Source organism: Lycium barbarum, chromosome 6 (assembly GCF_019175385.1).
Source record: "Lycium barbarum isolate Lr01 chromosome 6, ASM1917538v2, whole genome shotgun sequence".
NCBI classification, from domain to species: Eukaryota; Viridiplantae; Streptophyta; class Magnoliopsida; order Solanales; family Solanaceae; genus Lycium; species Lycium barbarum.
Window position 1 is genome coordinate 71,884,593 of NC_083342.1, and position 16,679 is coordinate 71,901,271.

Here is a 16,679-nt window from a genome sequence, read left to right on the forward strand (position 1 = left end):
TATCGTATCGTAGCCGCCCAGGGGTTCCTATATCAATCGGAAGATAAAAATGACGAAATTTCCTCGTATACCTAACACAAACTGTATTTGTCACCCTTTCTTGTTTATTTTCCTTTTCCATATTTAACTGCAGGTTTCAAACGCACCTGCAGCATTCGTAGTATGTCTAATACATACTATGTTTACAGTTACTGGTTCCTTTAGCTTCTTCTGTGCACACTTTCTAACTGGACTTATCTGCAACGTATCCATTCAACCCGTTTCCTTACTATTCTTACCATAACTTACCATAATGATGGCCAATTTGCCACTCCGTATATATATATATATATCCTCATTACGTACCCTTGCTATCCAACTTTCACCTGCACGTGCAACTATTTTCCATTCTAGATTCCAAAATTCCCACGGGTGGGAACGCCTTGGTCACTGTTACTCGTAACTACTTGGTTGTTGACTCCTTTGGTTTCCGCTTGCCGCGATTAGGTAACAATCTATAACAAATGCACATACATAGGAAATCTCAATAAGGTCTCATATACCTGTAGTCGATCAGTCTCTAGTCTGATCTGGTGATCTAGAAGGTGAAGTGTGCTCCTCGTCATCGTCTGCCCGCCATTTACTCGTCTGACCTTCATCATCTTCTTCATCTAAATTCGGCGAATGTAGATAACCGGGCAACTCTTGGTTTACCGATGGCCAGGACAGGGGGCTAGAATAATCTGTAACACTTACCGGGGTAGCCGGTCTGACGTGGTGCCCTGCCATAGGAACAACTAGTATGGGTTCAGGGACCGCCTCCCTAGATATCAAAAACTCTGGAGGAATTGTCGCTGGGTCCTCCGAGGGTTCAGTCTCGATAGAATAACTGAGGCTCCTCCTACTCGGTCCTGAAGGCTGGGGTCCCGAATTTACCCTAGGGGCCTTCTTAGTACCCCCACTATCTGCAGCTGGCCTCTTCATCTCTCGCAATTATGCACCTACATATAGGAAAAGAGGTCAGAACAATCTTTCCTAGGTTCAGGCTCTATCGCACGATCTAGAATGAGAAGGAAAGATGACATCCTAAATGTCCTGTAGCTTCCTGTTTATAAATGTGGTGCACAACACATCGATAAACAAGACTCTACTCGACACGGTCTGTAGACACTCCGAGGATTGAACCGCTCTGATACCACTTTTGTCACGACCCAACCCCGTAGGCCGTGACTAGTGCCCGAGTTGGACACTCATATTGTCTGTTAACTATAGTCATTTACAATTAGCATGTCATGATCTCATTTGTATATAAAAAGATAGGGAGTATTTTAAATCTGTCAAAGTTTTGTGTGTCTTAGGCACCTGTCTCCTGAGGAGTTGCACTTTTAAATAACCACATAGATATATATATTACTACGCAAGCCGACAAGGCTGCCACGATATACAAAATACCAAACATACATATATATATGCAAGCCGACAAGGCTGCCATTACGAATGGGTACGCCCCAGACATAAGCCATAGACATAAAACGCATCAACAACTACAAACAGACCCACACCGATGTCCACAGACCTCTAAGAGTAATGACCGTATCATATGGTGGGACAGGGCCCCGCCGTACCCAAACAAACACGTATGAATACAACATAAGGGAGTTATACCACAAGCTAGGCTCCGGAACAAGGGAGCAGTCCAAAATAGCTGAATAGGTATACTAAGCTGGCGGATCTCCGAAACGAGCGTCTGTACTTGCGGGCATGAACGCAGCCCCCCGAAGAAAGGGGGTCAGTACGGAATATGTACTGAGCATGTAAAGCATGAAATGTAGTAATAGACTCATAAGGAGACAAAGTATGTAGGACTCAGTGCAACAACCAGAATTTCTTAAAACTTGCCTATGAGCATAATTCATCTGTATCATTCTCATATCATTATCATTATAGAGTTTTGTAATCAAAGCTGCATAATCATTCTGTATATAACATATATAACGTGTCCCGGCCCTTTAATGAGGGACTCGGTAATCTAAAATCATAGCATCATAACATAAACATAGACGTGTCCCGGCCCTTTCCTGAGGGACTCGGTAATAAGGAATATGCCCTCCTGGCCACCATCATCTCCATATCATCATATCATCATATCATCATATCATCATATCATCACATCATCATCATATATATATATAACGTGTCCCGGCCCTTTAATGAGGGACTCGGTAATAATATAGTAAACATGCGCACGAAAACGTATCCTGGCCCGGGACTCAGTGAAGGATATAGCGATAAGCACTAGCAGAATAATAAGCAACCACATATATGCAATTCATCTTTTGAGACTCAATGGATAAGCAACTGACCAGCTCTAAAGTGTTGAAATAATATTCATTTTCAGTTCATTTCAAGTCTCATAACAACCTATCACAAGAAACGTTTCAGATTTCATGTACATATATCACTTTAATTTGGTGTAGCTTTTGAAAGTCAAGTATGTCTCTAATTGTGCAATCCTTTAAGAATAGGAACTTTCATACATTATTCATTAGTCACTCATATTGTAGGCACATGACAATGGCCTTAATGAAATATAGAATCATAAGTCATGCATGGAACTAGAGAATAGAATTTACCCCAAGGTTCATATCGTTTCATACTTACGTCTAGGACATGCCAAAAGAAAGAAGGAATAGGCTTTACATACCTTTAGCGTTTAGTTGTATTCTAACTCGTACTTGCTGCCCAAAAACACTTATCCTATATCAAGATGTGAAGAACTACAATTATTCTACAAGGGCATTCAATACGTCTTGTGACATTCACACTTCCTTTCTAACAATTAAACGACGTTTCGTTCGCATTCGAACCAACTAGCGTTACAAGCTACCATTGCTAATCGTTCTTTCATATATTGATCAAAACTTGTTTAAGCATGACTTAGGGAACTTGGGCAGTCCATACACCATCCAAAACAGTTTCATACACACGGCTAATCAACACACATCGCATTTCCATTCTTACTTAGCAAATTTCCAGTTTTAACTTGCAACAACACAACACTTTTAATGACTTTACTTTCATGAATCTTGGAACTGTTTTAGCATCATTTTCATTCTTACAACAGCCCACAATCATTTCAGTTTTAACTTGAATAATGGCATTTTACATTCGCTAAACGTTTGCAACAAGAATCAACATTCAACACACACAATTGTTTTACTTCTAACTTCCAAAAAACTGTCCACGATTTTGGACTGCCTTTACACCTCAATATAATTCATTTCTTTAACACCCCAATTCACATATTCAACATGCATACAATACACCACAATGTCCACAACAACAACAGTCGAAATGTGACCCAAAACAGTCCCTAATTCTCCCTAAAACAGTCCCTACTACACGGCTACAACACCCTTCCACCATTTCATGATTTTCATCCGTTTATCCAGCTACAATGCATTCAATCCATTTCCAATACATGTTCAACAAGATTAAGCATGACTTCATTAGAATCTTCAACACATGATTCATTTTAAATTCGAGCAAAAACAGTCCAATATCCAACATGCAACATCACAACCAAACTCCTACAATCTTTGTTCATTTACATATATTGATACATATTCAATTCACCAACAATACATGCGCAATGAAATCAGTCATGAACTCACCTCACACACGGCTCACTCCCTACTTCAACTACAACCACAATCCAACAACAACTTGCATGAACTATACATTCAAATCATCATGCAACACAAGAAACAACAAACATTCTTACCTTTCAATCTTGTGCTTCACTTGGCCGAAACTTCATTCTATTTGTGTGCTTCACTTTCTTGTTTCTCTTCAACAACTAACACACCTTCTTATACACTAGATGAGGAGTAAATTTGATGGAGAAAAACTGGAATTTTTGGGCACAATTTCACCTCACTCTCTTGGCTAGCTCTTAGCCGAGAGCACCTCTCTCTACACTCTTCTTTCTCTAACTTTGGGTGTTGAAATGAATTGCTAAAGTGGAGTGAATCAGAATTTTGTGTCTATATGTCCCCCCTCCTTGACTTGGACATGTGGATCACACTAAATTGAGTCAAGATTCCTTGACCACAACCTTGAAAGGCACGGCCAAACATGGTCCAAAAGTGGACTGATTTTTGGTCTTTCCAATCCCACTTATTAATCCAATTATGGTTAGTTTAATCCCAATTTTCCATTAATAGTTTAATGCCACACGAAAATTGTGGATAAATTGTGACTCGACACGAAACCGGAAGTTAAAATCTCTACTTCATATCTTAAGATAGTCTTGCCTTTAACTTGTCGCGCTTATTTTAAAACGTCCCGACGTATGAAAATACGGGACATAACAATATTGTTGTTCGGTTTTCCAGGTAGGTTACGAAGCATATATTGTTTTACCTTATGGTGAGACTTCGTTTAGCGAAGCACATATTTAGACTATATTGTTGGAGAAAGCATATAAATCTTCAAGTATGAAGTTGGGTTGGATATTGTCCTAGGTTAGCCACCCCGTTGTGTTGTGACTTATCTTGTTCTGTTGTTGTTGGCTTGATGCCACGTGGAGATAGTAGATATTGGAGACTATTGATATATCTTGACCATAATATTGTAGTATCTTACTTGTTGACGTTTGATATGAGAATAGTGTTCTATTATGGCTTATTGTGTAGTCTTATCATTGATATTACTTGTGTGCCCTAGGACGTACTGTTCAGAATTGTGATTCCATTGTGGCTTATTGTGTAGCCTTACCATTGATATTACTTGTGTGCCATGTGTGGTACTGTTGAGATTGATTTGATTATTGACATTGAACTTATACATTGCACGCATTCTCATCCTTCATGAAATACTATTGATACATTGATGATACTTGAGGAAACACTGTTATGAGCTGGGCTCAGTTGGATGAGAGTGACGTGAGGACCGATGTTTGATGGTTATCCCGGAATTTAGGTTGTGCGTAGCGATTGTCGAGGTTGTTACCGGAATCGTGAGGTAGCGGCTGCCAAGGTTGTTGTCGGAACCGTGAGGTACACAGACTTCGTGGGTCCCCCATAGGTTATGCTACCGAGATGTGATGTTCTATCATCGAAGTACATGTGTACACTGCATATGCATTGCATACACATTTCATACATTATTGCATTGCATTATACTATGGCTTCTATTGTGATATTCTTGTGATGTACGGATTCTGACTGAGTATTTTGAGACTTCGCATATTTGGGTTTAGATGCTAAACATAGGAGATGACGTGTACTTGGATTCTGGCTTGTGTTTGACTTATACATTGTTGATTTACCTGTTTATCTTACTTTATTGACTTGATATGTGTTAGCTAAACTTAGTCGGCTTATGATACCTACCAGTACTTATTGTTTGTACTGACTTGCACTTGTTGCATTCTTTATGAATGTAGAGTCCCAGGTAGGATCGACCTCTGCTTCTCATGGCTCATAGTGGTTCGAGAGTTGCTGCTGAGAGTCTTACAGGGTGAGCACGAGGACGTCCGCTGCCTTGGAGATTTTTCTTTTATTTATATCTTACTTCATATTCCGAGACATATTCATACTTTTGATGTATTTTATCACTTTAAGACTTGTAGTATCTAGTTAGAGGCTCTTGTATGGTTAAACCAGACTCTGGGCGGATTTGATTTATTTTTTTACTTCCGCATATTTCTATATGATTATCGTCAGACTTACGTGGTTTTTATCTCTTCCGCTTGTTTATTTGTTTATTCATGATTTTACAATTGTTGGGATAAGGGTTCGCCTATCGAGGTGGGGAAGATAGGTGCCCGCGCGACTTGGGTCATGATATCTGGTCCTTCTCTTTTGAGACTTTTGTTAGTGTAGCATGACCCTTATCTGTATGAATCACTGTTTCATTGAAAAGAGATGCACATGGTGATATCTCTTGATTCTTTTTGTCCTAATTATCCATCAATCTTTTCTCCACTTCAATCACTTCATCATCAGGTCTTGTATTCTCTATGTCCCCTTGATCCTTCTTGTTTTTTATAGTATCAGTTGAATTTACTACTTGAGAAGAGTTCTACTTTGTATTCCCCTATGATTCTGTTCTTTCTACCTCTTCTATTCTATCACCCCATTCTGTATGCTTCCCCGGATCGTCTTCAAAATTGCTTCTGTGAATGATCATTTGTTTCACCCTTGACTTGTTTAAGAATTTTTTCAACAGAGGCTTCAACCTAAGGTCTTGCACTCTCCTGCCTCTCTCTAGTTCCTTTATGTGCCTGACTTTCACTATTTTTCTTCTTGATTCTAGACATTGTATTTTCCTCCTTGTTGGCATTCTTATCACTTATCATATACTTCCACCAATGATTCTCTGAGTAGTACCTTCTCTGCATTTCTACCATTGTCTCCTTCATTTGTTAGAGCATCAAATTTGTTTTGTACTTGAATATGAAAACTTGTATCTACCTGTTTTGATCCATATGTTTCTAATCCCTTCTCTTAATTCCTTCCATTTGTGAACACTCGTTTATCCTTTATTGCATTTCAATTTCCTGAATTCCCACAGCCTTTCCACTTGACAGGATTTTGGCAGGAAAGTCATTCTTATTTCTTTGATGATGTTTCTCCGTTCTTACTGGTTCTCTTGCCACTGAAAATTCTTCATCTTTGTTATTCTCTGCTGGTAATTCCTTATTCTCGTTATTCTCTGTCACGACCCAACTAGGGGCCGCGACGGCTACCCGATACTTGTACCAAGCACCCCTTATCTCGTATCGTACTCCTACTACTAAGTGGGCCGTATAAATGAATACCGTCATTTCTTTAATTAACCCTATCATTAATAGCATCATTATAAACATGTATTAATAAACTTTACTAACATATTATACAACAACGGGGACAAACAAGGTTATGAAACATCTGACTGTACATATCTGTCTACGAGCCTCTAACAAAATACATATGATAACAAGGAGGGCCGGGTGCTGCCATGCCCGAACATGTACACAAAAGTAGTACCAAAAAGCTGGGGCTCCGGAACAACTGGAGCACTTCCAATGCACCGCTGGAGGAGCTCCTAGGGATCAAATCCGTCTACCTGCTTACCTGCGCGGCATGAAACTCAGCGTCCACAAGAAGGGACGTCAGTACGAATAATGTACCGAGTATGTAAGGCATGAAAAGCATCATAATAAGAAATATAAAGTATGAATAACATTATTATGGGAGCATAGAACATGTAGTGAGACAAGAGAGTAACCTGTACATATCAGTGCCCTTAGGCGGATACCATGCATGCTTAGCGCTGCGGAACGTGCAACCCGATCCATATGTGCATATACCATAACATATTGCTGCGGAACGTGCAGCCCAATCCATATACATATAATACTTTACTTTCTTGGAAAACATTTCTTTTCATATATATCGAAAATAGAACATATCATATTGCCGAGGCGTCGGCTCCGATCCATTTAACCACATATCCCGCGTCCGGGACGATATCATGTATCATACTCCAACTGATCAGGTGGCTATGCGTCTATAGCGCCTTACCTTTCCCCATCTTCCCCATATATACATATATATATATATATATATATATATATAACATATAAACAGCATGCATGAGATCCCAAAGAAAGTCATGTCCGTATCGGAGTGACGTAAGGTCGGTGGCCTTCGATTTCATTATGGAATAACCATGGCCGCTTTGTCTCACCTTGGAGGAACTAGTACTATAAGGCGAGACTATAAATGAAAAATAGTATTAAGAGAAAACATAAAATAAGATCATAGACCTCATAAGGCGTCAACTTATATTCTTGAAGTTTTTAGAAAATGGAATCATAATTAAGGACTAAAGTCAAGGATCAAGAACTAACTCAACATTCTCATATTCATATTGATTTCATAACTTGAGACTTTCAAACATGCATTCATTCCTATCATAGTCATCATAGACATATTCCCATCTTTGGTAACTTCCTTTTCATTACACACAAAAACATATCCGTCGTTATAATCATGAAAGCTTATAAATCATAAACCTTTACTTTAGAAAAATGTAGACATTTTGGAAAACAACTACGGGTTACTAGGGAGGGAATCATGCCATAGGATCATAAGCGTCTAACTTTTGAAAACAAGGAAAATGTGGGAGCAACCATAAAATCATAGCCTCGGAATCATGCCTTGAAAGAAGAGGACGGGCCTTAACATACCTTGTTCACTTCCTTAGTCAATCCAACTTAACTTTTGGCCTTCCCAAAATCAATAACAATGTTAATGAATACAAACATTAGCTATGAATATCCAAGAATCTCATCCTAAACTAACACTTTGTTTACCGAAATTTCGGCAGCACTTCCCCTGTAAATACACCATCCCCAAAAATCTAACTTGGCCAATTTTAATCAACAACAATCCGGGAATTCAACCCGGCCAAACTATCAACAACAATGCCAACAATCATACTAACAATTTCAACAATCAACCCAAGATACATTCTAACATTAGCAACCTTCGTCACACAATTCAACGACGCTCCATTCATATTCAATTCAATTCGCATAACATTCAAAGTGACTCAATCGTCATACTACTCCACCCGGCACATTAGCAATATCATTATCACAATTATAAGAAACCATACTAATATCATTCTAACTTTTTTTTTCCATAATTCACAAACAACCTCAACTTCACTCCTAACCATTAAATCCTCATTTTTCATCATAGAATCTACCATAACAACAATTAAAATTCTACATGAAATCAATTCATCACACCCTACCATTACACTACCCCATTCGGCCACCACACACATATCTATATTTCATGAGTTTGACCCATCTTTATATGCTACAACATACTCAAGCACCCATAACATATAAGAAAAGGATTAAACCTTACCTTTTTTTCCTTTGATTCCTCACTTGGCTAAAATTGTAAGCTTGCAAAGATATGTATTCTTCTTGATCCAAAGAACCCTTCACCTTGCCAAGGACCCTTCAATGGATTATTTGGCTAGGAGAAATAATTTGAACAACCTCTTTGTTTTTTTTTTTTTTTTGAAAGGGCCGAATGGCCTTGATAAAAAAACATTTCTCCTTCTCTTTTCTTTCTAAAGCTCTTGAAATTTCTAGAGGATGAAGTGAGAATTAAGATGACTAAATCATCTTTTAATACCCATTCATTAATTCTTTTGTGGGCCTAAGCCCACCCATATGGATGGCCAAGTGGTCCATTTTAATTTCCAAGCCCATATATTTTTTTTTTGGTCTTACAACTCATGAAGAATTATATATATATATTTTTTTAAATTCCAAATTTTCCCTTAGCCTCCCTCCATATTTTCATGAGTCGTATTGCGAATTTCCCTTCTTGCCCCTAGCCTTTCTTAATATTTCCACTTCAAAATTTTCATAAGCAACTTGTATGCCAAACAAAGTAAAAATATGGCCTTGCTTGTTACCTTCCCGCAATTATCTTGAATTATCGGAACGCACAAAATGCGGGATATAACATCCTCCCCCCTTTAGAACATTCGTCTTCGACTGTTGAACTGGCCTTGTGGTTTATTATGATACTTCGGGGAGGTCTCCCTTATAGTTGTCACATACGATCATTTCGCATATCCGTTTTTAGAAGCTCAGGTTGCCCGTAGGCCATGGGCCAATCAATTTAGTTCCGTCAACTCGAACCAACCGATTTGTGACTTGAACTTCTTGCTATCCCCAGCCTCATATGGTGTTGTCTCAGTTATCCTTTTTATATTTGTTGACCTTACCAGATATCTTCCGTATGTTCTCCCTATATTTACCTCATATTACACCCGCTGCCAACTTATTTTTACGTCATTTCGTAACCTTCACGATATGCCCACATACTCCGAACTCTGGCCCTGAGTTAACAAGTCCCCCTTTATGAAGCTTAAATCATCGTAGTTCATTTTAGGTCTAGCACGTTCTCCCCCCCCCCCCCTTCCCTTTATTAAGAGGGTCTATACACGCCTATGCCCTTTAAGTGATCATCGCCTTCCGCGATCCTTTTTATAATTGTAATTCCTTCATTGTGGAGTCTGTCACGTCCCCTAACTATGTTCTCGCATACTACTGTGTTAGGAATTTCTAGCCTTAACTAGTGTGGATCCAGTATCGATCTTACCCTGTGACATCTGTACTGATGTCTTTCACTCTGTCTCTTGAATTCCGTTCGGTTAGTATTTTCTATATATCGCTATACTAGTTGCTGGAATTCTACAGTCACAAATGAGATGTCATATGGATATATTTATTCTTACTACTGTTTTACTTACAAACATTTCCCAACGCTATTCGAACTTACTTTGATCTCAGAGCTGTGTTGCGCGTTCCTCCTTTTCACCAGTCTAGTCCGTCTCAGCTTACGCGACCCCTATAAGGTTTATAACCATTCCACATACTCTAATTTTCTTTAGGTTACCCTAATTTCACATTCGTCTCTTATTCCTACATTTATGGAATTTTCAGTACACTTCCCAGGGGGTCACCCATCCTGAAATTGTTGTTACTCTAGCACGCTTAACCTCGAAACTTTAATGCATTTCGGTATCTTAATGCCAGTATTTTTGCCTCCACTCCCCCGCACTACCTATATCACGTAATATGGGGCAAGTTGGGGTCTTGACAATTTCCGAAACGCTCTCATAACGCATCTTTCCCTTTTAATTACTATTTTATCCTCCGCAATCCCTAATAGTCACCTTTTTCCTATGTGTACGGCTACTTTTCGTCCTGAATTTCCAAATTCCTAATACGTTCAGCAATACAAGGAACGGTACATGATAGAGTGGAATCTAGATCAATTAACACATACATATCATAGAAAAGTGTCGATAATGTACCTGTAGTCACGTCTGGGGAACGTTCAGGATCCTGCCGTCCTGTCAATGCATATATACGGTGCGGAGGACCGGCTGAACTGGGTGCCCCTCCTCCTCTGCCTCGGCCACGGCTTGCTGGAGCCTGGGAAGTCTGTCCAGGAGGGCGCACGGTCGACGATGAACCAATTGCTGATCCGGCGGGCTGAGTTTGGTCTCCCTCATTCCTCAGTGGGCAATCACGCATCAAATGGCCAACCCGCCCACAAGTGAAACAAGCACCTGTACCTGCGCGACAATCTCCAGAGTGTGGCCTGTCACACCGAGGACACCGTGGCGGGGGTGGCATCGTCCTGCTAGAATCAGCTCTATACTGGGACCCTGAAGATCTGGCACCCTGATCTGGTCCAGAATAGGTAGGGCGATCGAATCTTCTACTCGCAAACCGAGGGGGTGCGCTGGCCGCTGATTGGTCTGAATACCTGGGATGCTGCTGTGCCTGTCCCCCTCTATACTCACCCCTAGTCTCGGAAGATCTAGCCCTTTTTCTAGAACCCCTATCAGGATAACGCTCACCTCTCTGTAGCTGATATTGTTCCTCCAGATATTAGGCATGGGCCTGGATACGTGCAATAGTCATTCCGTCTTGGAGTGAAGCCGTCAAGCACTCCTTAACTAAATGTGGCCTCAACCCGCTCACGAACCGATGTACATGATCTCCTATATCAGCCACCATGGTTGGGGCATACCTGGCCAAAGAGTTAAAACGAAGACTGTATTCTCGGACACTCATATTCCCCTGTTTGAGATTCAAGAACATATCGGCTCGAGCTCGTCGAACCTCCGGCGGTAAGTAATGTCGCAGAAATGCCTCAGTGAACTCCTGCCAAACCGGGGGAGGTGCATGTCACGACCCGGCTAAGGGGCCGTGACGAGCACCCGGTGCTACCCCACCCGGGCACCCCCTTATCATACATAACATAACATCTAGGTGAACCATAAGTCAATTCGTGCTTTTCTTATCGTTAATCATACTGATCCCATTAGACGACCATCATCATTTAACATATCATAGGCATCTATGCCACATCATAAGTACAAGGCCGACGAGGCCAACAAAAGATATATAAAACATGGGCCGACATGGCCGAACATCTCTACCCACATACACATGACTACGAGCCTCTAAGAGTATGACATATCGTATGAGAGGGCCAGGACCCTGCTATGCCCATAATTATATACACAAAAGAATAAGTACCCAAAAGCTACGGCTCCGAAAGAAATGGAGCTCTGCTATGCAATGTTTGAATAAGCAGCTATGGATCAAGTCTGTCTCCCTGTGCACCTGCGGGCATGACGCAGCGTCCACAAACAAAAGGACGTCAGTACGAAGAATGTACTGAGTATGTAAAGCATGATCAACATCAATATAGAAGCATAATAGATATCATATGAAATAGCATAGGAGGGGAGACAGTAATATCATCATCATCATGTCACTTACTTGCATACCTCGTCGTTCATTTCCCATAATAATACTCGTACCATACTTGTGCTCATATTCGTATACATGCCCTTATTCGTATTCTTATACATAGTCTTATCACATTCATATTCATATTATATACATAGTCATTTCATATACATAGCATTTACATAGCATACCCGACCTCATAGGATCGGTGTCTTATACATGCTTGGCCAACCAAGGCTCAAGGTCATACATACCTGGCCCTACCAAGGCATCAGGGTTATCCGTACCATCTGCAGAGGTGTGCGCGCGTTTCGTAATCGTATACATACATTATACATAGTCATATACATATAGTCTTACCCGGCATCATAAGCTCGGGGTCTTAACATAGCCCTTCATAGGCATACATATACATATACATATATCGTAGCTCGTAAGCATCTCTAATCTCATTTTACTCTCATCATCATTACTATTCTCATCACTATCGTTACATCTACATTATGGACTTACTCGTCAAGCGAGGAACATAGTATAATCATAGTACATATCAAGGGTCGTGAGCTTATGAGCTCGGAATGTCAACCATGTGAAGACAACATACTCATATAGAGAAATTAGGAATTTGGCCAAGAACCATACCTTATGAAAGAAGGGTTAGCCTTACATACCTTTTCGTTGGACTATTCTACACTTGCACGTTTCCTTCCAATGCTAGCGTTTATACCTTCATTAATATCATAACAATGGCCATTAGTCATTCACATTATCTAGATTCCTCAATTTGCCTCTAATTGACCCACATTCATGGTCATAACACCCATCTTCGTCCATTCGTCTAAAGTGTTTAGTTCATGATCTTAATACCATTTATAACACATTCATATCACAACACAACAACATTCATAACTCAATTCAAACTATTTCGCAAAATGTCACTATTCATCATTCATGACCTAGTTGACCACATTTTCTACAATCCATGTATTTTAATTCTCCAATACCTTAAACATCTTGTAAAAATCACGAATCTTACCTTAGAAGTTGTAGGAACAAGCTTGGTTGATAATACTCTTCTTTGAGCAAAACCCTAGTTTTTCTCCATTTGGATTTCTTGACTTGGATGGTCCTTGATGATTCCCTTATCCTTGATTCACTTGTCTTAATGATATTGATGGCTTATAATCCTTGAAAACTCATATTATAAATGTAGAGAGAAGTTCTAGAGAGAAGTGGTGCAATCTTGTAATGAAATAAAATAAGTCTTGATCCTCATATTTAATGAATTGGAAAATCTGTGTTGGGTGAACAGTGGTCGTCCATGGAGGTTTACGGTCCGTATTCCACTTTACGGACCGTCCCTCGTGGTCGTCTTTAATCTTAAGCAGGACCAGAGACTTTGGCCTGCATGCATGGTGATTTACGACCATGGTTTACGGGCCGTAAATCACTTTACGGTCACCATCCACCAGGTCGTATTATACCTCTTCCTCAGCTGGCAGAAAGTTGAAGTTGGACATGCCAGTTTACGACTTCAAGTTTACGGACCGTATTGCACTTTACGGTCCGTATCTTTCACGATACGACCACTGGGCAGAAAGCTGAAGCTTTTGCATGGCAGTTTACGCCTGCCAGTTTACGAACCGTGTTGCACTTTACGATCCGTATTTTGCAATATACGACCACTGGGCAGTTTTGCCAACTTTCAATTTTTCTCATTTCTCGACTTTTCATTCTAATCATTCACATCCCTTCACATACATTTCCCATGAAACATTATACACTCGCACTCCTCGCACACATCATTAGTACATTTACTTGCGTACCAACGGAAAATTTCCGAGGTGTAACATTCTACCCCCCTTAGGAACATTCGTCCTCGAATGTTAAAGGCTTGGGGAGTTTCCTCTGTAATGTGGGACTACCACCCTGTCACAACAACCCACAATAACAATGCCTCACAGGGCAACAATATAACAGCACTAGAAATTTGGCCACACACGACCTGAATGTATAAAAGGGAAAACATGCATACCTTATGATTTTGACGTCTCATCTTGGACTTCTTCCAAGGGCTGAAATAAATATGGGTATTTGGATCGCATATTCTCTTCTACTTCCCATGTCATTTCCTCTCGATTGTCATTTCTCCACAGAACTTTAATTGAGGCCACTTCTTTGTTTCTAAGCCTCCGTACTTGCCTATCTAATATGGCAATGGGTATTTCATCATAAGTTAACTTTTCTGTCACTTGAATATCATTCACTGGGACGATCCTCGTAGGATCTCCAACACACCTCCGAAGCATCGAGACATGAAATATTGGATGGACTGACTCCAAATCTGGAGGTAGATCTAGCTCATAGGCCACCTTGCCTATTTTGCGCACAATTTCGTATGGCCCAATATACCGGGGACTGAGCTTCCCCTTTTTGCCAAATCTCATCACGCCCTTCATCGGCGACACTTTCAAGAATACCCAATCTTTCACTTCGAACTCTAAGTCTCTTCGACGATTATCCGCATAGGACTTCTGACGACTTTGAGCCGCTAGCAACCGATCTTGTATGAGCTTAACTTTCTCTATTTCTTGCTGGACCAAGTCTGGCCCTATCAACTTAGCTTCTCCGGTTTCAAACCACCCAATTGGGGATCTACATTTTCGCCCATATTGAGCTTCATACGGTGCCATTTGAATGTTAGAATGATAACTGTTATTGTAAGCAAACTCAATGAGTGGCAAATGGTCATCCCAATTTTCTCCAAAATCTATCATACATGCCCGTAACATATCTTCAAGAGTCTGAATAGTACGTTCAGCTTGCCCATCGGTCTGGGGGTGAAATGTCGTGCTTAGGCGCACTTGGGTCCCTAGACCCTCTTGGACGGACTCTCAAAACTTAGCTGTAAACTGAGTCCCTCTATCGGAGATAATAGATACCGGAACGCCATGGAGTCTCACTATCTCTTTAAGATAAAGCTTGGCATAATCTTCCGCCATATAGGTCGTTCTGACCGGTAAGAAATGTGCTGACTTTGTGAGTCTATCCACGATCACCCATATAGAATCATATTTACGTCGAGAACGGGGTAACCCTGTAATGAAATCCATATTAATCACTTCCCACTTCCAAGTTGGGATTTCTATAGCTTGCAATAAGCCACCCGGCTTTTGGTGTTCTATCTTCACTTGTTGGCAATTAGGACACTGAGCTACGAATTCCGCTACGTCTTTCTTCATCCCATTCCACCAATATATAGCCTTAAGATCACGATACATTTTCTTCGCTCCAGGGTGAACGGAGTAACGGGAACAATGAGCTTCCCTCAAGATCTGATGGCGTAGACCTGCCACATCGGGAACACATAACCTGCCTCGACATCGGAGAATTCCGTCTTCCGAAACGTCAAATGATGACTCCTCCTTCTGAGGGAGTGTATCTCTGTACTGCATTAGCATGGGATCCTCATATTGTCGCTCTTTTACTTCCGCTACTAACGATGAAACTGCTGAATTCTAAATAGTAGCTCCGCTGCTACCTGAGTCCACCACTCGGACTCCTAGGCTAGCTAACTGTTGAAGATCACGGGCCATCTCTTTCTTTTCTGTTCGTACATCACTTAGACTTCCCATCGACCTACGGCTAAGAGCATCAGCCACAACATTTCCCTTTCCGAGGTGGTACAGGATTTCAACATCATAGTCTTTTAGCAACTCTAGCCATCGTCGTTGCCGCAAATTCAACTCTTTCTGCTTGAAGATGTACTGGAGACTCTTATGATCTGTATAAATATCCACGTGGACACCATATAAGTAATGTCTCCATATCTTTAAAGCATGGACCACCGCGGCCAATTCTAAGTCATGGGTAGGATAATTCTGCTCATGTTTCCGTAATTGTCTAGAAGCATACGCAATCACCTTACCATTTTGCATCAATACACAGCCTAGCCCTGTTATATCCCGTGTTTTTGCATATTCGGAAAATTTGAAATAATTTTGACTTGTAACGAATGAGGCCATATGTGGACCTTACTTGGTATGAATGTGTCGGCTATGACAACATTGCTGTGGAAATACGGGAGGAGGCCAAGGGCAAAATTAGAATTTCGGAAATGAGTTTCGGGAATTACAAAACAACTTCATGATTAATTGGGCTCAAAAAAATAAGAGAAAAAATAAGCCCAATTCCAAAGGGTTGGCCGGCCAAGTGGCTTGGCCCAAACCCATTTAATTAATCATGTGATTAATTATATATGAGGGATAAGTCTTCAAGAAGCTTCAAGAAATAAGAGCGAAAAAAAAAAGTTGAGACCTAAAAGGGCCAAGGGTTTCGGCCAAGA